The sequence below is a fragment of the Trachypithecus francoisi genome, unplaced genomic scaffold, assembly GCF_009764315.1.
Source record: "Trachypithecus francoisi isolate TF-2019V2 unplaced genomic scaffold, Tfra_2.0 Lachesis_group11, whole genome shotgun sequence".
In the NCBI taxonomy this organism is placed as follows: Eukaryota; Metazoa; Chordata; class Mammalia; order Primates; family Cercopithecidae; genus Trachypithecus; species Trachypithecus francoisi.
Window position 1 is genome coordinate 15149968 of NW_022681456.1, and position 21481 is coordinate 15171448.

The 21481-nt window shown below is 44.9% G+C and overlaps 1 protein-coding gene across 2 annotated transcripts in view; it reads left to right on the forward strand.

Moving 5' to 3' along the window:
• The window catches only part of KSR2 (kinase suppressor of ras 2), a 512275-nt gene that overhangs the window by 80618 nt on the left and 410176 nt on the right, over positions 1-21481 (forward strand). Inside the window, exon 1 of one of the 2 annotated variants that reach the window (XM_033220445.1) lies at positions 15092-15180. The exons of the other annotated variant lie outside the window; for it this stretch is intronic. The gene's annotated coding sequence lies outside the window, so the exon portion shown is untranslated. Of the gene's footprint in view, positions 1-15091; positions 15181-21481 lie in introns of those variants that run through there. 2 annotated transcript variants of the gene reach the window in all.

Below are 21481 nucleotides of genomic sequence, written 5' to 3' on the forward strand. Positions count from 1 at the left end.
ACTTCTAAGCAGTGTTTCCAGGAGAGGGCTACTGTAGAATTCTAACGTTGTTTCCTTTAGTTTGGAGCTCATCATTTGTTGAGGATGGTAAATGTCAGAGAAGATTCACACCAAAGGTACTCGCTGGTGCTCCCTGGACATGTGGCTGAGCATTAAAGCCTGAGGACACCCCTAGAGGCTGGAGATTAGACTGATCTTGGTATAAAGATCAAACTACTTACTAGCTTATGGGACCCAGTGTGACTTGGGTAACTTTAGGTAACACTTCTCCTCCTTCAGAGCCTTAGATCTCAAAGACATAAGATGAGAAGAACAGTACCATTGTCTCAAGACCTTTTCGAGGATGATCCAATACAGTGCTGCTCAAAATGCGGTCTCTGGACCAGCAGCGTCAGCGTCACCTGGCAACTTGTTAGAAACGCAAAGTTGGATGGTTCCCCAGACCTGCTGAGTCAGCACATCTGGCAGGGAGTAGGGGTTGGAGGGAATCTAGCAATCTGTGTTTTCACAAGCCCTCCAGGGCTTTCTACTGCATGCTCAAGTTTGAGGACTCTTCCAGTAGAAGAGGGTGTTTCAACCTCGGTGCTACTGATATTCGGGGGTGAATCCCTCCCTGTCATGGGATCTGTCCTGTCGATTGAAAGATGTTGAAGAGCAACTCTGGTCTCTTCCCACTAGACTTTAGTAACAGTTCCCCATCTCCCAAGTTGTGACAACCAAAATGTTTCTAGACATTGCCAAAGTCCCCTGGAGGACAAAATCACTTCTAGTTGAGAATTGCTGGTCTAAAGCAAGTCTAAAGCAAGTTCCTTATATTTGGCAAGCTCTGAATTAAGTGTTAACTTCCCTTATTTTCTTCTGCAGTCTATCCATCTGAATTGAAGGGGAGGGTGGAAGAAAGCAAGATACAAATGTTTTTTACCTTTTCGAGTGTGCTGACACTATGGCCCCATGTCTCATTATTTAAAAATAGTCACACTCTTTCAACTTTCTAACAAAATTTTCCTTTGGGTTGAAACTAAACATGGAACATCTCAGCCCTGCGACCTGTGTTAATTTTCCCCCAAGAGCTAAGAGGCTGCAAGTGAGGATTATTGGTGGAAAGTTTGAGGTCTCTGTAACTGCAGAGCTTGCTGCTGTGATGTGGGGGCATGAGTTCCCTCCACTTCACCTTGGCTTCCCCTCCCGTGAGAGTTTCACAGCTGGTCCCCTTCACACCTGGCTGTTCGCCCTGCTAATAATAACCACAAGAGATCTGTTTTCCGTTGCTGGTGAACTGTCTCTCATGCTTGGATTTTCCTTCTACATGTGGCCTGAGTTGGGAGAAGCATCTGAGCTGCGGAAGGGGCATAGCATCCCTGGAGTTAGATGACCTGGGTTTCAATTCTACCTCCACCCATAACTTGCATGGAAGATCCTGGGCACATCATTCAAGTGCCTGATTGCACTTTGGTTTCCATACCTGTAAGACAGACACTATAAGACCTGTGGGAACATTCATTTTTAAATATTGTGGTAAATTATATGTAACATAAAATTTACCATTTTAATCATATTTGAGTGTACAGTTCAGTGGCATTAAGTGCGTTCACATTGTTGTGCAACCATCACTGCTATCCATCTCTAAAACTTTTTCATCACCCCAAAATGAAATTCACTAATTCCCTGACTTAGTCAAATTGGACTGCCATAACAAAACACCATAGACTGGATGGCTTAAGCAATAGAAATAAAATATAAATTTATTTTCCCATATATAGAAAAAATAGAAATTTACTTCTTACTGTTCTGGAGGCTGGGAAGTCCAAGACCAGGTTGCCAGTATGGTCAGGTTCCTGGTTCTGGTGAGGGCTCTATTCTTGGCTTGCAGACGGCCACCTTCTTTCTGTGTCCTCACATGGTGGAGAGAAAGTTCTGGTTTCTTCCCCTTCCTAGAAGGACACTGATCCCATCATGGAGGCTTCACCCTCAGGTCTTCATCTAAAGCTAATCATCCCCAAGGCCCCCGTCTCCAAATACCATCACACTGGGAGTTAGGGATTCAATATATGGCTTTTGGGGAGACACATTCATGACACTCCCCATCACTCCCACTCCTAATCTCTTGTCTACTTTCTGTTGTGAATTTGGCAATTCTAGGCACCTCATGTAGGTGGAGTCATAGAGTATTCGTCCTTTTGGAGAGCATACTTTTGATATGGTGGAACACTTATTTGTATATTTGAATATAAATAATACACATTTGTGTTTGTGTCTGATTATCCCCAGAAGCATTGTCCAGGGTTTTATCTGGCCTCCGATAGAATGATTGAAAGTGCCCTGGGTAAAAACCGAAGATCAAATATCTAAATGAAAACTGAAAAATGCTGGCAGTTTGATGGTTATTCTCAGTAGGGTTTTGGGGCTGGAGAAAAGGCTACACTTGGAAATATTGTTCCCAAGCATTAAGCCCTTCTTCAGGAAAGCACTGGGAAGACACTGGAAGACAGTGGAAGAAGCACTGGAAGACACTGTTTTCCTATCCAAAGTCATCCTTGCTTCCTGAACCCAGTTTTGTTCTTGTTCATCTGAGCAGCCTGCTCTTGAGACAAGGTCGCTCATGACTGGTCTAGGCCAATGACGTTCCCTTTGCAATCAATGGTTGATCATAGCCATGTGGCTACCCACTCCTGGCCAGTGGGATATGAGGGGTGGCCAGTGGAGGAGAGATTTTTTTTTTTTTTTTTTTTTTTAATGCATGGAAGGAACACTGGTGAAAATGGTCATCTTTTGCTGATGCCCACGTGGAAATGCCGCAGCCATCTCAACCCCACCAGGGGAGAAACCACCTATGGTCCCTTGATACTGCTGGTGAGTCACTGAGTGAAGCAACCCTGGCAGCTGCCATGCTGCTGGATTCTTGCTATGTAACTAAGCGATTCCTTTGTTGAAGCCACTTTTAGGAGGGTTTTTAGTTCCCTAAAGCAGAACATCCTGTTGAAACACTGGATTCTCAGGACTGGTCAAGGGCCTGTTCTGCTCCATGTGGTTCCACCAGGCCTGGGGATGCTGGATTTGACCTAGTTGGGTTTGCATGTAAACTTCACCTGAACCTCTCCCTCCTGGCCCGATTCTTAGTCTCTTGATGGAAAAGAAGTCACGGGGCCAAGTGTGGTGACTCATGCCTGTCATCCCAGCACTTGGGAGGCCGAGGCAGGAGGGTTGCTTGAGCCCAGGAGTTTAAGACCAGCCTGGGCAACATAGAAAGACCTCATCTCTACAAAAAAAAAAAAAGAAAAAGAAAAAGAAAAAAAATCCGAGGCCGGGCGTGGTGGCTCAAGCCTGTAATCCCAGCACTTTGGGAGGCTGAGACGGGCGGATCACGAGGTCAGGAGATCGAGACCATCCTGGCTAACACGCTGAAACCCCGTCCCTACTAAAAAATACAAAAAACTAGCCGGGCGAGGTGGCGGGCGCCTGTAGTCCCAGCTACTCGGGAGGCTGAGGCAGGAGAATGGTGTAAACCCAGGAGGTGGAGCTTGCAGTGAGCTGAGATCCGGCCACTGCACTCCAGCCTGGGCGACAGAGCGAGACTCTGTCTCAAAAAAAAAAACAAAAAAAAAACAAAAAAAAAAAAGAAAAAAAATCCGGCGGGGCATGATGACTCAGGCCTGTAATCTCAGTACCTTGGGAAGGTGAGGTGGAAGGATCACTTGAGCCCAGGAGTTTAAGACCAGCCTAGGCAACATAGCAAGACTCCATCTCTATAAAAAATAAAAAATTTAGCCGGATGTGGCAATGAGCACCTGTAGTTCCAACTACTGGGGAGGCTGAAGTGGGAGAATCGCTTGAGCCCGGGAGGTCTAGGCTGCAGCAAGCCATAATCACACCACTGCATTCCAGCCTAGGTGACAGAGTAAGACTGTGTCTCAAAAAAATGTAACAACGAAAAAAGAAGAAAAGGTATTCTCTCTTTTTCATAGGCGATGACTATTTTTTTTTAATATGCCAGGTAATACATGCACATGAGATAAAATATACATAGCAAAAAAACAAAAAGAAGGATGTTACAATTACATATCAACATCTATGTGTGTGTATGTATATTGTTATGTATAGATGTTATGTGATAGACTTGTGTATATTATGTACATTTACATATGTGATTATGTTATATATAATTATATGTATATTGTCATATGTCACTAAATGACGGGGATACGTTCTGAGAAATGCGTTGTTAGGTGATTTCATTGTGTAAACATCAGGGAGTGCACTTACACAAGCATAGATAGCTTAGCCTACTCCACATCTAGACTATATGATAGAGCCTATTGCTCCCAGCCACAGACCTGCACAACATGTTACTGTACTGAAAACTGTAGGCAATGGTAACACAATGGTATCTGTGTATCTAAACATAGCAAAGGCACAGGAAAAGTACAGTATTACAGTTTTTTGGGGACCACTATCATATATGTGATTTGTCACTGATGGAAACATCGTTATGGGGTGCATGACTGTATATATAAATTATGTATATGAAATATATACTACGTATATTTGTGGGCATATACCTATATAATTACATATATTTATAGGTATATAAACATACACATATAATATACTTATAATACCTATACATATACATAAATATATTTTTATTTGTTATATATACCTATACATATTATTTATACCTATACAAATATTATAGATACACATATATACATACATATAATATACATATACATGTATATTTTTATTTTAGGTTCCAGGTACATGTGCAGAATGTGCAGGTTTTTTGTTTTTTTGAGATGGAGTCTCGCTCTGTCACCCAGGCTGGAGTGCAGTGGCGCGATCTCAGCTCACTGCCACCTCCACCTCCCGGGTTCACGCCATTCTCCTGCCTCAGCCTCCCGAGTAGCTGGGACTACAAGTGCCTGCCACCCCACCCGGCTAATTTTTTTGGTATTTTTAGTAGAGATGGGGTTTCACCATGTTAGCCAGGATGGTCTCGATTTCCTGACCTTGCGATCCATCTGCCTCGGCCTCCCAAAGTGCTGGGATTACAGGCGTGAGCTACCGCGCCTGGCCAGGTTTGTTACATAGGTATATGTGTGTCATGGTGGTTTGCTGCACCTGTCAACCTGTCATCTAGGTTTTAAGCCCCGCATGCATTAGGTATTTGTCCTAATGCTCTTCCTCCCCTTACCCCCTGCCCCCTGTAGTGTTCCCCACCCTGTGTTCAATACATATGTATATATTATATACATATAATTACATATAATACACATATATAATTATAGGTATATAAGCATACACATATATGTATATATTACATATGTGTTTATACACACCTATAAATATGTAATTATATGCATATTATAAAATATACATATTACAAACAGGCACACACTTTTCCCCAGAGATAACCCCAGCAGGGTGGCACAGTGGCTAGGAGCTTGGTTTCTCAGCTAGACCTGATTTCATTTTCTGGCTCCACCTTTCCTGGCTGTGTGATCTGGGGTAAACTGCCTAGCCTCTCTGTGTCAGTTTCCTTATCTGAAAATGTGCTAAGTGAGCATGAACCTTACTTTATAGGGTTAGTGTGTGGATTAAATGAGATCTGCATGGAAAGTGCTTGACATCATGCTCTCTATGTAGAAAGCACTCAATAAATAGGGGCAGTAGTGACTCCTAGGATCTCTGTTGGAAAGACCTGGATTTCAGGTCCAGCTGTGTCACTCTCAGCTGTGGAACCCCAGAGGGGTCACTTAGCCTCTCAGAGCCTGGGCTTCATCATCCACATGCAACAGGGCTGTTGTGAGTGTCCCCCGGGCAGTGGAAACTGAGGCCCAGGTGGGTGAAGTCACGTATCCAAGGATATTCGGCTTGGATCTGTGCTCCCTCCTCTGGGCAGGAGCATCCTCTGGTGTTACCTGATGCATGTTGGTGGAGAAGACAGAAAGGTGTTAGTTCTGCACAGTTTTCCTACCCGACAGGTGCTATGATTGTTTCTAATCCATTTGTTTCTGGTGGGGTTTAAAGTAAAGAGGAACGGAGCAGATGGTAGAGAAGAAAGAAGCAGAGATGGCTGGTGAATTCGAGTGCCTCCTTCCCCAAAGCGGGTTTTATGGAGGTCTCGGCAGTGCAGCACTTAGATAGACTCTACATCACTCCTTTCCACTCGTTCTACCACAGCCACAGAGGTCAAAGGACATCTACACTGAGTCTGTAATGCTCTTGCTAGATTGCTTTTCATAATGGTATAGCAACTTGCACATCCACCGGAATTAGAAGATTGTGTGTCTCTTTGGTCTCAAGGCAGTGTTTTTGGCATCTCTTCTGAGTATCAACTTTTGGTGGAAACTTAATATATGGAGCTTGCTGGTCAGGATTCCAAGATGCTTCTCCCCCTTGCTGCTACAAGTAAGAGAACTTTAGAAATTTCCCTTTCAGAAGACTGTGTTCAGTTCTAGTGAGAGCTGGCAGGGTGGAGGATTTTGTCTCTCTGATGCAGAGCTGAAAAGGTTCGTGCCAACTTGAGTATATGTCACAGAGAACATTGTGCTGAGACCTGGCAAGGAGGCGGGATTTTTTTCTCATCCTCATTCTCGTGTCCTTTTTTTCTCTCTTCCTTTTGCTTATGTTGATTTGCTCTGGGACTGGGAATTGTGCTGAGGGTAATCTGCAGGAGGGGCGCTACCATTTAGAGGCGGGAGCTGGGAGCAGACCTCCAGCCTGGGTGAGTTCAGAGTTTGAGGTCCTGAAGACATATTTGTAAGATGGTCACAGTGATATTGGCCAGACCCATCTCTCATTAGGTTGCTTTGCAGGACAAATGGCATTATTTTCCTGTTTTATCAGATAATGTCACTCTCTGTTTAAAAAGCTTCTTTAGCTCCCCATGGCACAAGAATGAAATTCACCTGCTTTCTGTGACTGCAGCAGGTTCTACTTGACCCAGCCCCTGTCTGCTTCTTTGACTTCATTTCCCCCCCTCCCCTTTTTTTTCCCTTAAGATGGAGTCTTGCTCTGTCACCCAGGCTGGTGTGCAGTGGCGCCATCTTGGCTCACTGCAACCTTCACCTCATGGGTTCAAGCAATTCTCCTGCCTCAGCCTCCCACGTAGCTGGGATTACAGACGCCTGCCACCACATCCGGCTAATTTTTGTATTTTTAGTAGAGACGGAGTTTTACTCCTTTTTATCTCTCTTTTGCCCATAATATTCCAGCTCTCAATTCCTGAAACATGCCAAGTGCTTTCCCATCTCAGGGCTTTTGCACACCTTTCTGTGCTTGGCTGCCTGATCCCTTCTGTAGTGAGACTTTCTTTGGCTGTTCCAGGTAATAAACCATCTTTCCCTGTTATATGTTCTGAGCTATGTGCTGCAACCATAGCACTTATCAAATAGAAGTTCCATGAGGGCAAGGACCAAGCCTGCCTTGTTCATCATTTTATCTCAGGACTTAGCACAATGGTTGACACAGGAAATCAGCTCTTCATCACCTACTGTGTGCCAGGCACTGTGAGAGGCAGTTTAGAAACATTATCTCATCTGATTCTACCATGTGTTTGGTTACAAACTATTTTTATTATTAATAGCAGTAATTATAATTTGTATCACTTGGATGTAACAGTTCTGCATGGCCTGATATGCCTGATGTGATGTAATTGGCTTTTAAGATGATAGTCAATCTCAGTTTCCTTATGTTTTTAATATATGGTGCTAGGTGGGTACCAGGAGTGAAATTCTTTTATTTGATGGATGCATGGATAGGTGAATGGATGGATGGTTGAAGGGATGAATGGATGGATACATGAATGGAGCAGGGGATGGATGGATGGATGGGTGGTTGGATGAATGGATGGATAGTTGGATGTATGGTTGGATTGAATGGATGGTTGCTTGGATGTACGGTTGGATTGAATGTATGGTTGCATGAATAATTGGATGGATGGATTTTTGGATGGATGAATGGATGGGTGGATGGATGGATGGATGGATGGATGAATGCCTGCATGGACGATTGGATGGATGGATTGTTGGATAGATGGATGAATAACTGCATAGATGGATGGATGGATTGTTGAATGAATAGATTGTTGGATGGATGGATGGATGGATATATGGATGTATGGATAGATGGTTGGATGGATGGATGCTTGCATGGATGATTGGATGGATGGATTGTTGGATGGTTGGATGAATAAATGGATAGATGGATGGATGCATGGATGGATGGATGGATTGTTGGATGGATGGTTGGATGAGTGGTTAGATGGATGAATGGATAGATGGCTAGATGTGTGGATGTATGGTTGCATGGATGAGTGGATGGATGAATGGATGGAAGAATGGTTAGTTCTCAGATTCCTGTAACCATAACATTCTAGGGTTAAAAGGAACCTCAAGGTTCATGCAATTCAACATTCCGATCCAAATGTGAGTCATCTCTGCTCAGGTGGAAGCCAGTGTGGGTGTGTTTGTGTATGTAGATGGTAGTTGAATGGCAGTTTGGAAATGGGAAGTTATGAGTGCTTGTCAAGGCCTGGCTTATATGCCACCTCCTCCAGAGAGCTTTCTCAGATTGTCTCTCCCAGAAGTCATCTCCCTGTCCTTTGAACACTTGGCCTGTGCTACTACTATGGTGCCTATTGCCCCCTGCAATCTGTTGAGGGAGCTGTGCACATCCCTGTCTGCTCCACTGGACTCTGAGCCCCTTGAGAGCCTTGTTGGAAAGCGCAAGGTGCTTTCCTCTTGGAATGGTCTGTCCTGTAGCTGCCATAGCATTTCCATCCTGAAACTTATAGTTGCTTTTGAGATTTCAGGGAAATGTATATCCTTCTGTAAATATGCACAGGACACTCCAACATCCCTTTGGAGGAGCCCTGAATAGGAGGACTTTGGTATTGAGTGTGGGGCCCTAAGCCATTCGGTCTTCTGTTCTCTCTCCTCACAACCTCGAGAAATATTAATATTAATTGGGAAAAGATGCATTGAGTCACTAACAGACCCTGCTGGACTTCAGTTCTCAACCTTGGCCTATGGCTCTGTCTCTTCCCAACTCAGATGGTCGCCATGGCTTATGGAAAGACAGCAGCTTTGGAGCCAGACAGCCTGGGGTCAGCTCTGCCGTTGTCCAGCCAGCATTGTGCAAGGCGAGTCAGCTGACCTTCTGTTTCCTCATTTGTAAAATGAGGATAATGTGGCCAAGATTATAAGTTCATAAGAATTTCACAAGAAGAATTCAAGATTTTATACATAAAGAGCCTGAGCAGAATGGGGAATGTTGTTGTCACTTAGTAGCTGTTGAGATTCTTGGGAGAAATGACTCAGCGGGGGTTATAGCACAGAGTTAGTGGGACGATCACCATATTAACAAGGGTTACATGGTGAAAAGGATCTTTCTGTCTTTTTGGAAAGAATTGCTTTTCACTTGTATGCTGACAATACCTCATCTCTAGGTAGAAGCAGCTGGTTGGAGTGGCTGGTCTGTAGCGTTTCTATCTCTTCCTCACCAAGCCCCCTCTGTACCCCCAAACAAACCAAAACAAACACTAACAAAAAGTAACCCAGAGTTGAGACCATGAATCTGAACCCTGGACCAATTAGGCATTTGTGGTTGTTGCTTATGGAAAAGGCCTTTCCTTTGTTCATTCTTGCACATCATTCATTCATTCATTCATTTATTCTTGAATCCATTCCATAGTTTTAATTATTCCGGGGAAACTCACCATGTTCATTGTTGGGAAGATGCAGAGATGACAGAAACAAGGCCCCTGCCCTTGAGATACTTGAAATCTGGTGTAGGTTGAGTATTCCTGATCAGAATGCTCCAAAATCTGCTCTGGGTGACAGAGCGAGACTCTGTCTTTAAAAAAAATAAAATAAAATAAAAATAAAAATAAAAAAAAGGCCAGGCATGGTGGCTCACACCTGTAATCCTAGCATTTTGGGGGGCCAAGGCGGGTGGATCACCTGAGGTCAGGAGTTCAAGACCAGCCTGGCCAACATGGCGAACCGCCATCTCTACTGAAAATACAAAGAAGTTAGCTGGGCATGGTGGCGGGCACCTGTAATCCCAGCTACTTGGGAGGCTGAGGCAGGAGAATCTGAACCCGGGAGGTGGAGGTTTCACGTCTCAGAAAAAAAAAAAAAGAAAGAATCTGGCAAAATTCCGTCATAAAATAATGTGAGGAGGGGTTAGTGGATATTTACAGCTTCCTCCTGCAGGTTTTCTGGGTGTCTTTGGTCTAGGGTAAATTTCATGGTCAGTATTCTCTGCCTTGTTTTCCATCCCTCCCAGCCCAGGTCGCCTCATAACTTGTCTCATTTTCTTCAGGAGCCTGTATTATCCATTAGGACAATTCTGAATATAATAGAAGAGTTAAATTGTCTCTTTGGCGGGGTCTTGGGCTACTTTTTCCTGAGAGATCTGCTAAAAAATTGTCTCCTGATTTGGAAGAAACTCTCCATGAGATGATGGCTATATTCTGTGTCTAGACTGTCTAGTACAAGAGCCACTGGCTACAAGCAGCTATTGAGCATTTGAAAGATAGTTGGTATGATCAAGGAACTGAATTTTTACTTTTATGTAATTATATTTTGGTTTTAGAAATTAATATTTAATTTATTAAAGCAAAAAATTCATTCTATTTAGTCCTATGCTTTCACACAGTATTGTTCTATTCATATAAATCTTGTTTGTTTGTTTGCTTTTGAGATGAAGTTTTGCTATTGTTGCTCAGGTCGGAGTACAATGGCACGGTCTCAGCTTACCACAACCTCTGCCTCCCAGGTTCAAGCGATTCTCCTGCCTCAGCCTCCCAAGTAGCTGGGATTACAGGCACACACCATCATGCCTGGCTAATTTTGTATTTTTAGTAGAGATGGGGTTTTGCCATGTTGGTCAGGCTGGTCTCGAACTCCTGACTTCAGGTGATCTGCCTGCCTCGGCCTCCCAAAGTACTGGAATTATAGGCATGAGCCACCGTGCCCAGACCTATTCATATAAATCTAACAAAATCTGGCAATCAGGTATAAGGAGATTTTGTATACTGTGTGCTCCCAATTACAATGTTGGTTAAACATCTTCAAAAAATTTAAACTGCATTTATAAATTTAATATACAGTTTTTTCTTTCTTTTTTTGTTTTTGAGACAAAGTCTCACTCTGGCGCCCAGATTGGAGTGCAGTGGCGCAATCACAGCTCACTGCAGCCTCCACCTCCTGGGCTCAAGCAATCCTCCCACCTCAGCCTCCTGAATAGCTGGGACTACAGGCGTGTGCCACCACACCTGGCTAATTATTTTTTATTTTTTGTAGAGAGTAGGTTTTGCCACGTTGCCCAGGCCAATATACAGGATTTTAAAAACTACTCTTTAATTGTTGACAGACAAACCTTCTTAACTACTTATATAACCCACAAGCCTGAAAAATTAAACTTATAAATACGCTGAGCTGTTTTCTATTAATAATATTGTATATAAATTGAATAGAATTTCAATTTAAAATACATGTCTAAATTAGTTATTCAGTTACACATTTCAAATTAGGCTTAGAAAGATGAACTCTTACTCTAACTGGCTAAATTATATAACATTAAAAGAATATAAAATAAAATACCCAAAATGTATGATCGCTTTAATTCAAATATTAATATCATGGGGTTATTTATCTGAAGTATGCCTATATTCATTGTGGATCTTCCTAGAACTTAAAGATGCTACCCCATTAAGAATACTGGGTTATGTCACACAATTCCAGGGTTAAATTCTAACGAATTTTTTTTTCCAGGCAGTGGGAGGGGAGTTGAATTGCTGATTGCCTGAGGTCACATAACCACCAGTGATTTTGGCAGGCGTGTTATCCAGATGTTTTATCCATGACCCTGATAGGATGCATGTTGAGTCACTATGCATCTACGACCCCTGTTTATTCACTATGTTGATTGTTTATGTAACTTTAGTTAATTCCAGCGTGACCGTAAATAGCCATATGTGGTAAGTTGCCGCTCTGTTGGGAGGAGTTCTCTGCAGCTCTAAATGGAACAGCCTCTGTGGCCAAAGTGGGAAGCTGCTTAGCAATTGCTGCAGTGAGACCTGCTTTCAGGGCATGTGTATTTTATCCCAGATTCATCTGCTCTTACCTCGAGTCGGGAATCTTAACTCTGCTTGCTTCTTAGTTCAGCCATAGCTACTAAGGCAACGTATAGCTTACAGTAGACCCAGCAGCATGTCTCTCTGGCTGCTACTTGGGGTACAGCTCTCAGTACTCCTAGCAGTGCAGGGGCCACAGGCATGGGGTCTCAGAACTTCTGCCTACCTCCTCCTAGCCTTGCCTCCCCTATTACACTACCTGCCACCAATTTTTATTTTATTATTAACAACATCATCCATCTTTGTCACTTGCCAGGAGGTCCCATGGTTCAAAATGTGGGTGCCGAGGATGGGTACCCACCCTGCAAGCTGATATTTCTCTGTCCAGCTTGGCCCCTGGTGAATGATTAGGAGGAGGCAGGTAGTGTGTGTGTTATGTGGGGTGGTGACCAGTGGGAGGGAATTTAGGCGGATTGGCTTTGCCCCGCAAAAGCCAGCCCCAGATGAAAGCGTGTGCTGTTACTGATTTACTTTTCACGAAGGGCTCTTTGGTTCCAAAAAGGCTGGGAGTGATTAGTGCAGGTTAAGTTTGCCTGAATTCTTATTTTGCCTCTTGCTTCTCTTCCTTCTTTTTGGGATTCTTGGTTTTGCATATCCGACTCAAAGCTGCCCTCTCCACATCTCAGCCCCTCAAGACTCATTCATGTAATCAGATCACCCAATGGGAACTGTGATTTTACAACAAATCAAGAACCCATCTCTCATAGGGCTGGACGACAAAGCCCCATGCAGTGGTTCTGAACTCTGCCTCTGTCTGAGCTATCTGGGGCTGGGGACCTTGTTGAAAAGAAAAGAGAAGCCCCTGTCCCCAGGAGTGCCTGATTCTGTAGGCTTGGGTTGGGGCTGAAGCTGGAGCTCAGCATGTGTATTTTTAACAAGCTCCCCAGGTGATCTTGCTACAAGCTCAAGTGTAACACCTTTGAACTGTGCTATGGAAATAAGGAAGGGGACAGGCTTGGGGGCAGCCTCCCTCCTTGTGTTTTATCTATGTGACCTTAGACAAGTTCCGTTGTTACTCTGTGCTGCTTTTTCTCATCTCTGAAATGGGAATAATATGGTTGGTTCTTAGCCCTGAGGGTGCATATGACAGATAATCTTCATAAAGCACTTAGCACATAGTAAGTGCTCAATAAGACTTAGCTATGATTGTGATTATGAATATATTGTATAATAATTTATCAGTAACAGCATTATTAACACAAAGCAGTAGGCACAGGGCTAGCATATAAAAACAATCAACAAATGTCAGTTTTATTATTACAAATATATAATACAGGTTGAGCATCCCTAATCCAAAATTTAAAATCTAAAATGTTCCATAATTGGAAACTGTTTTTTGAGATGGAGTCTTGCTCTGTCGCCCAGGCTGGAGTGCAGTGGTACGATCTTGGCTCACTCCAACCTCCGCTTCCCGAGCTCAAGCCATTCTCCTGCCTCAGTCTCCCAAGTAGCTGGGATTACAGGCACCCACCACCATGCTCGGCTAATTTTTGTATTTTTAGTAGAAACAGGGTTTCACCATTGTTGGCCAGGCTGGTCTTGAATTCCTGAACTCAAGTGATCCACCTGTCTTGGCCTCCCAATAATCAGAAACTTTTGAGCACTGGCATGACATCACAAGTGGAAAATTCCACACACAAAAGCTTAACACAAACTGTTTAATGCAACACATTAAAAATATTGTACAAAATTACCTCCAGGCTATGTGTATAAGGTGTATATGGAACATAATTGAATTTTGTGTTTAAATTTGGGTCCCATCCCCGAGATATCTTATGATGTATAATGCAAAGATTTCAAAACCTGAAAAAAATCTGAAATCTGAAACATGTCTGATCCCAAGAATTTCGGATAAGGGATATTCAACCTGTATATGTTACATAATATAAATATTGTTATATTTCAAATTATATTATGTATTATATATGAATTATCACGTTTGGGAGATGTATGCCTACACCTATGATGACATTAGACAGATACATGTACAGTATAAATATTGACATACTGTATTATTGTGTAAATGTTAAAATTGTAAGGATCGTGTAAGGAAGTTATTACTACTGGACCTGCTGTCTAGTAAGTACTCGTTAAATATATAAACCCTTTTTTCTATTGTTTGTAATATTCATTAGCAGTAATAACATAGAGAAAAGGAAAAACCATCAGCAATAGTGAGGCAGCGGACAGGGGGCTCTTCCTTCCTGCAGAGGCAGCTGCCTGTGTTCCAGCATTCACGGAGGACTGCCCCAGACTGTAGGGTTCCTTTGCCTGGCCTAGGGATCTGGTTCTCACTGGGATCCAGAACTGGGGAGAGAAGGAAGGGCGCCTCTCCCAGGCCTCCAGCCCTCCCTCAGCAGGGGATTTTCCTGTGGATGCAAATTGGCCGGTTACTTGAGACGTTCTCCAGTCAAATAATTCTCTCCCCCCTCAGCTGGGCCGCTAAGAGCCAGGGATGTTATGACAATGGTCGCCCTGGCAACGGCGGGAAGGCGTCGGGGCTGCTGGCTGTGGCTGCCGCGATTTCATTACCCACATGGGGTCTGATCACCCGAGAACCTTAATAACACAACCAGGGACCCGGTCCTGCAGGTGCACTGTGCCTGCTTGAAAAGGACTTGGGATTCATTTTTAGTGGCCTGGTGTTTAACCACCAAGGATGTTGGTTTATTGAAAGACCAAGGAAAATGTATTGAGCACCGACTGTATGCCAGGCACAGATCTGAACGCTGGGGAAAAGACAGGCAAAGCCCGTGCTCTCTTGAGCTGACATGATGGGTGTGTGGTGGTTGGGGGGGGGGGGAACGTAACCATGGAAACCAATAAACAGGATGATTTGTGAGATAGCAAAGTGCCACCAAGGAAAGAAAGCAGGGCGGCGTGACGGTGGCATTGAGGGGGGCTCGGGCAGAGGTGACACCTGAAGAAATGGAAAGGGCCATTTATACCTAAAGCTGACAGAAGAGCTCCGGCCGGTGGGACAAGCAAGTTCAAAGGCTGGAACTCTTTGCTGCTCATCTGTACCTTTTAGGGAGAAGGTAGCGATTATGGGGTGCTGATGGGCAGTCCTGAGGGACACAGAGGGCTCTGGAGCCTGCCTCTTTATGTGTGTGACCATAAGGCCAGCCCTGTCCCATTCCTGAGCCGCAGTTTTCTCGTGTGTAAAATGGGCTGAGAGCCAAGTCCCTTCCCTTGACGCTGCTGCGAGGTCTACACCAGGGATGGTTCTTGCAAGGGCCCGGTCCGTAGAAGGCCCCCACGGTGTCCTGCATTCCCTCCCAGCTTTCACGGACTCCGCTTTCGTTTTATATATATGTAAAAAAAAAAAAAATAGCACCTAAAGGGTGAGGATTTGGGGCTCTGTCAAACCCAACGGCCAGTATGTTCCCGGAGGTCTCCAGGTTTGATTTGGGTTTAGATTTGGAGTGAAAAGTTCCCCGTTTCACATTAGGGATTTCAGACGCGATTATTTTTAGCTCTGTCACATGGCTTGACTTTTTGATTTTGTGTGTGTGTGTGTGTGTGTGTGTTTATGCTGCTAAATTTACCGCCATGCTAATACAGAGTACAGTAAGAAGGCGCTGCGGACGCTCCGATGGGCCAAGGCCTGAAAAATTTTCCATCTGTCGTGGAAGGTGCCAGGCTGCCCCCTGGTGTGGAGATGGAAAATTACACCTTCGGGCTCCGCTTTGTCGGATTTCCGCAACCTGTGATCCCTCTAACCCCAGGCCCAGGGAACCTTAGCCTGTATACACCTGGGCAGTGCAGAGTCAGACGGTGGGCTCGACTTGGGTGTGCTATTTCCAAGAGGCCTGTGTTTCTTTATTTGAAGATGGAACCTTTGTTTTTTTTCTTCAGTTGGGCTCTGCATGGACTTGAATTGAGGTCGACCTAAAAATCAATTAGGCCGCCTGGCAGGGTGAAGCCATACAAAGGCCCTTTTCCAATTGTGCTTCTCAACCGTTGATGCTCTGTTTCAGCAGAGAATTGTGAAGAGGGCACGGCACTGGGAACTAGAGGTCCTGAGTTCAAATCACGACCCCAGTGCTGCTTTATCTCTGTGATCATGGGCACAATTCCAGCAATTCCAAGGCCTGGTTTCCCCATCTATAGAATGAGATTCACAATCGGGCCAGGCACAGTGGCTCATGCCTGTAATTCTAGCACTTGAGGAGACCAAGGCAGGAGGATTGCTTGAGGTTAGGAGTTTGAGGCCAGCCTGGGCAACATAGCAAGACCCCACCTCTATAAAAAATGAAAAAATTAGCTGGGCATGGTGACACACGCTTGTAGTCCTAGGTGCTTGGGAAGCTGAGGTGGGAGGATTGCTTGAGTTCAGGAGGTTGATGCTGCAGTGAGCTACGATTGTGCCACTGCACTCCAGCCTGGACAATAGAGACAGACCCCGTCTCAAAACAAGATGAAAAAAAAAATCTACTCACTCAGCATTGTCACGATGCATGAACCATTCTGGAAAATAATTTATTTAGAGATGCTGGTAGATTAAGATGAATACATGGAAATTCACCAAGTAGAAGGGTCAGTGCCTTTCCCACCTTCTGTGGTGAAGAATCAGCTTTATCTTTTCTGACATTTTGCAGCCAATACTTTTCTGAAATAGAATAAAGAGGATTTATGAGGGAAATGAAATGGAGAAAGCCCCAAACAACATCCAGTGCTCACTTTGAAAAAATGAGATTGAACAGACAGAAGATGACTCCATCCGATAGCTATAAAAGTATCTAAATGCTCTCTCTTGATTTCTGTACTTATGCAAAGGTACAGAAAAGGCACCTGTCTTCAAGTCCTACCTGAAATAGCCCACCTTAAAGACAGGGGTGGTGTGTAGGTAATTTTTGTATCCCTTGCTGTCTGTATTTTGAAAGCACCTCAGCCAGGCGCCGTGGCTCATGCCTGTAATCCCAGCACCTTGGGAGGCCAAGGCAGGTGGATCATTTGAAGTCAGGAGTTTGAGACCAGTCTGGCCAACATGGTGGAACCCCATCTCTACTAAAAATACAAAAATTAGCCGGGCGTGGTGGCGTGCATCTGTATCCTAGCTGCTGGGGAAGCTGAGGCACGAAAATTGCTTAAAACCCGGGAGGCGGAGGTTGCAGAGAGCTGAGGTCATGCCACTGCACTCTAGCCTGGGCAACAGTGAGACTGTGTCTCAAAAAAAAAGTACCACGAACATCTTCAAATGAATGAATGAGGCCTTACTTCTCTTAGAATAAATGTGGAGCTCCCATTATTACTGTCCTAGGATATGGAACATGGCTTTTTTTTTTTTTTTTTTTCTTTTGAGACAGAATCGTGCTCTGGTGCCCAAGCTGGAGTGCAGTGGCGCATTTCGGCTCACTGCAACCTCTGCCTCCCAGGTTCAAGCGATTCTGCTGTCTCAGCCTCTGGAGTAGCTGGGGTACAGGCATGTGCCACCACACCCTGCTAATTTTTGTATTTTTAGTAGAGATGGGGTTTCACCACATGGGCCAGGCTGGTCTCAAACTCCAGACCTCAGGTGATCTGCTTGCCTTGGCCTTCCAAATTGATGGGATTACAGGCGTGAGCCACTGCACCCAGCGGGAACATAGCTTTTTAAAAGGCATCTCTCTTGACTTGGCATCCTCAGCTCACTGTAGTGCCTGTAGTCCCAGCTACTCGGGAGGCTTAGGCAGGAGAATGGCTTAAACCCAGGAGGCGGAGCTTGCAGTGAGCTGAGACCCGGCCTCAGCTCACTGCAGCTTCTACCTCCAAGTTTAAGCGATTCTCCTGTCTCAGCCTCCAGAGTAGCTGGGACTACAGGTGTGTTCTACCACACCCAGCTGATTTTGTATTTTTAGTAGAGACAGGGTTTCACCATGTTGGCTAGGCTGGTCTCAAACTCCTGACCTTAGGTGATCCACCCGCCTCAACCTCCCAAAGTGCTGGGATTAAAGGTGTGAGCCACCACGTCTGGCTGAGAATGCCTCAGCAGGCCTGCGAGGAAAGGTGAAAGACACCTGTTTTACAGATGAGAAAGTGGAGGCTCAGAGAGCTGAACTGACTGGCCCAAACCTCAGAGCTAGAATTCAGGAATTCACCTAGAAGACTTCCTAAGATGAATAAGGCCCTTTCTCTGCCCCTGAGGGGTCGATGCCCAACTTTTGCACTTCCAGGTCAGTGGGAAGGAGCCGTGAACAGCTCCTAGCATAGTGTCCTGGTAAAGAGACAGAGCTTTCGGATCACACCCTGGCGCTCCCACTTCAATAGCTCTGTGGATCTCGGCAAATGATTCAGCATGTTGAAGTTTCGGTCTTCCCGTTTGTAGAATGGGCTGAAAGTACCAGCCTCACAGCTAGCATTGTCGCATGGATTAAAAGGAACAACACGGCTGGGTGCGGTGGCTCAAGCCTGTAATCCCAGCGCTTTGGGAGGCCGAGACGGGCGGATCACGAGGTCAGGAGATCGAGACCATCCTGGCTAACACGGTGAAACCCTGTCTCTACTAAAAAATACAAAAAAAAAAAAAAACACAAAAAACAAAAACTAGCCGGGCGAGGTGACAGACGCCTGTAATCCCAGCTACTCGGGAGGCTGAGGCAGGAGAATGGCGTAAACCTGGGAGGCGGAGCTTGCAGTGAGCCGAGATTGCGCCACTGCACTCCAGCCTGGGTGACAGAGCGAGACTCCACCTCAAAAAAAAAAAAAAAAAAAAAAAAAAGGAACAAACTCATGCACAGCACTTGGCTCACGATGCCGATGCCAGGCATCCTGTAAATGTTTAGTACATGGCAGCTGCGATGGTGGTTGTTATTCCTGAAAATGCTTTATTGTCATTGACAAAGATGTCCCAGCAGACATCACAGAACTGCTCACATCATGGGCTTTTCACCCAGATATCAAAGGAATCCTCCATGCAGAAGATTAAAAAGAACGGGGCAGATCTGTGTGGATTAACATGGAAAGATACTCAGGGCTTACTACTGAGTGAAAAAAGCAAGTGCACAAAAGTGCATGCTGTGTGATACCGTTTATGTGAGAGGAAAAAAGAAATCGTACACATAAAGCCACATTGCAGCGTTTCAACAGATCTGTATGTATTTGTGAAAATTCACAGATCAACGTCTGGAAAGAGGGGCACCTAACTAGTCTCAGCGATGACCTGCTCTACCTCCAGGGACGGGATCTGCATTTGTGGGAGTGGTCGAAGCAAGCTCTGGCCTAATCTGAAATGTTCAAACTTTCTTTTAATTATTTTTATTTTTTTGAGATGGAGTCTTGCTCTGTCGCCCGGGCTGGAGTGCAGTGGTGTGATCTCGGCTCACTGCAACCTCCATCTCCTGGGTTCGAGCAATTGTCCTACCTCAGGCTCCCGAGTAGCTCGGATTATAGGTGCCCGCCACCACATCCATCTAATTTTTGCATTTTTAGTAGAGACGGTGTTTTACCATGTTGGCCAGGCTGGTCTCAAACTCCTGACCTCAGGTGATCCGCCCGCCTCGGCCTCCCAAAGTGCTGGGATTACAAGCATGAGCCACCGCGCCTGGCCTGAAATGTCCTAACTTTCTTACAAGGAAAATATATGCGGCTGGGCACAGTGGCTCATTCTTGTAACCCTGGCACTTTGGGAGACTGAGGCAGGAGGATCATCTGAGGTCAGGAGTTCGAGACCAATCTGGCCAACATGGCCCAAAACCCCGTCTCTACTGAAAATACGAAAATTAGTTGCGTGTGGTGGCACACACCTGTAGTCCCATCTACTCGGGAGGCTGAGGCAGGAGAATTGCTTGAACCTTAGAGGCAGAGATTACAGTGAGCTGAGATCATGCCACTACACTCCAGCCTGGGCGACAGAGTGAGACTCTGTCTCAAAAAAAAAAAAAAAAAAAAAGCATGCATTTATTAAATAATTGAAGTAAATTAAATTGAGGTTATCCTTTCTGTAACTTTGGAGTGTTTGAATTAGACTGGGTTTGAATCTTGGCTCTGCACTTACTAGCTGTGTGATTGTGAGCAAATGGCCTAACTTCTCTATGCCTAGTTTCTTCTTTGGTACAATGTAGATGTTAATAGCACCTAGTTCCTGGGAATATAAGGATATATTGAAATAATGCATGTGTGACATTCAGCATGGGCCTGGCCCATGGGGAAGTGCTTAGAAATGGTACTTCTATTTTTATTTATTTATTTATTTATTTATTTATTTAGTTAGTTAGTTAGTTTTTTGAGACAGAGTCTTGCTCTGTTGCCCTGGCTGGAGTGCAGTGGCATGATCTCAGCTCACTGCAACCTCCACCTCTTGGGTTCAAAAGCTTCCTGCCTCAGCCTCCCGAGTAGCTGGGATGACAGGCGTGCACCACCATGCCTGACTAATTTTTGTATTTTTAGTAGAGACAGGGTTTCACTATGTTGATGAGGCTAGTCTCGAACTCCTGACCTCAGGTGATCCACCCACCTCGGCCTTCCAAACTGCTGGGATTACAGGCGTGAGCCACCGTGCCCGGCCGTATTTTTATTGTTATATTTATTTCATTTACTCTTCCAAATCTAGCAAGGACATCTTAGCCCTTTAAGGGATCTAGTGTCTTCTTGGTCAGTTATAATGCAAGAAAAATTGTGAATAATTCTATAATACAGTGTGTACAAATAAAGTCCCGAGAAAGAATTTATAAGGTCCTGCTGGAGCAGGTGGCATTTGAGGTGGGCTTTGGAGATCATGCATTGATGTGGTGGTGTATCAGTTAGTTACAGGTCCCTATAATGCTGTATAACAAACACAAAACCCCTGTGGCACATGACATAAGCATTTATTGGCCATGCCTCTGGGATCAGCAGTAGATTGGTAGCTCCTCTGATCTGGGATGGCTTCACTTATAGCCAATAGCCAGGCAAGAGTTGGCCGTCAACTGAGCTAGGATGGTTTTGGCTGCGATGTCGGGGAAGACTTGACTCTGCACCATGTAGTCTCTTATCCTTCAGCTGACTAGCCTGGACACATTCTCATGAAGATGACAGGGGTCCAAGCCAGCAAGTAGAAGCACACAGGCCTCCTTCTACTGGCTGAGGCAAGTCACATAGCCAGCATCATTGAAAAGGCCTGGACACAGACGGCACCCCTTTGGTGAATCAACTGCAAAGTGACATTGCAAAGGGTGTGGACACAGGAGGGGTGTAAAGGATTCAGGTCTTTTTTTTTTTTTTTTGAGACGGGGTTTTGCTCCATCTCCCAGGCTGGAGTGCAGTGGCGCCATCTCGGCTCACTGCAAGCTCCGCCTCCCGGGTTCACGCCATTCTCCTGCCTCAGCCTCCCGAGTAGCTGGGACTACAGGAGCCCGCCATCACGCCCAGCTAATTTTTTTG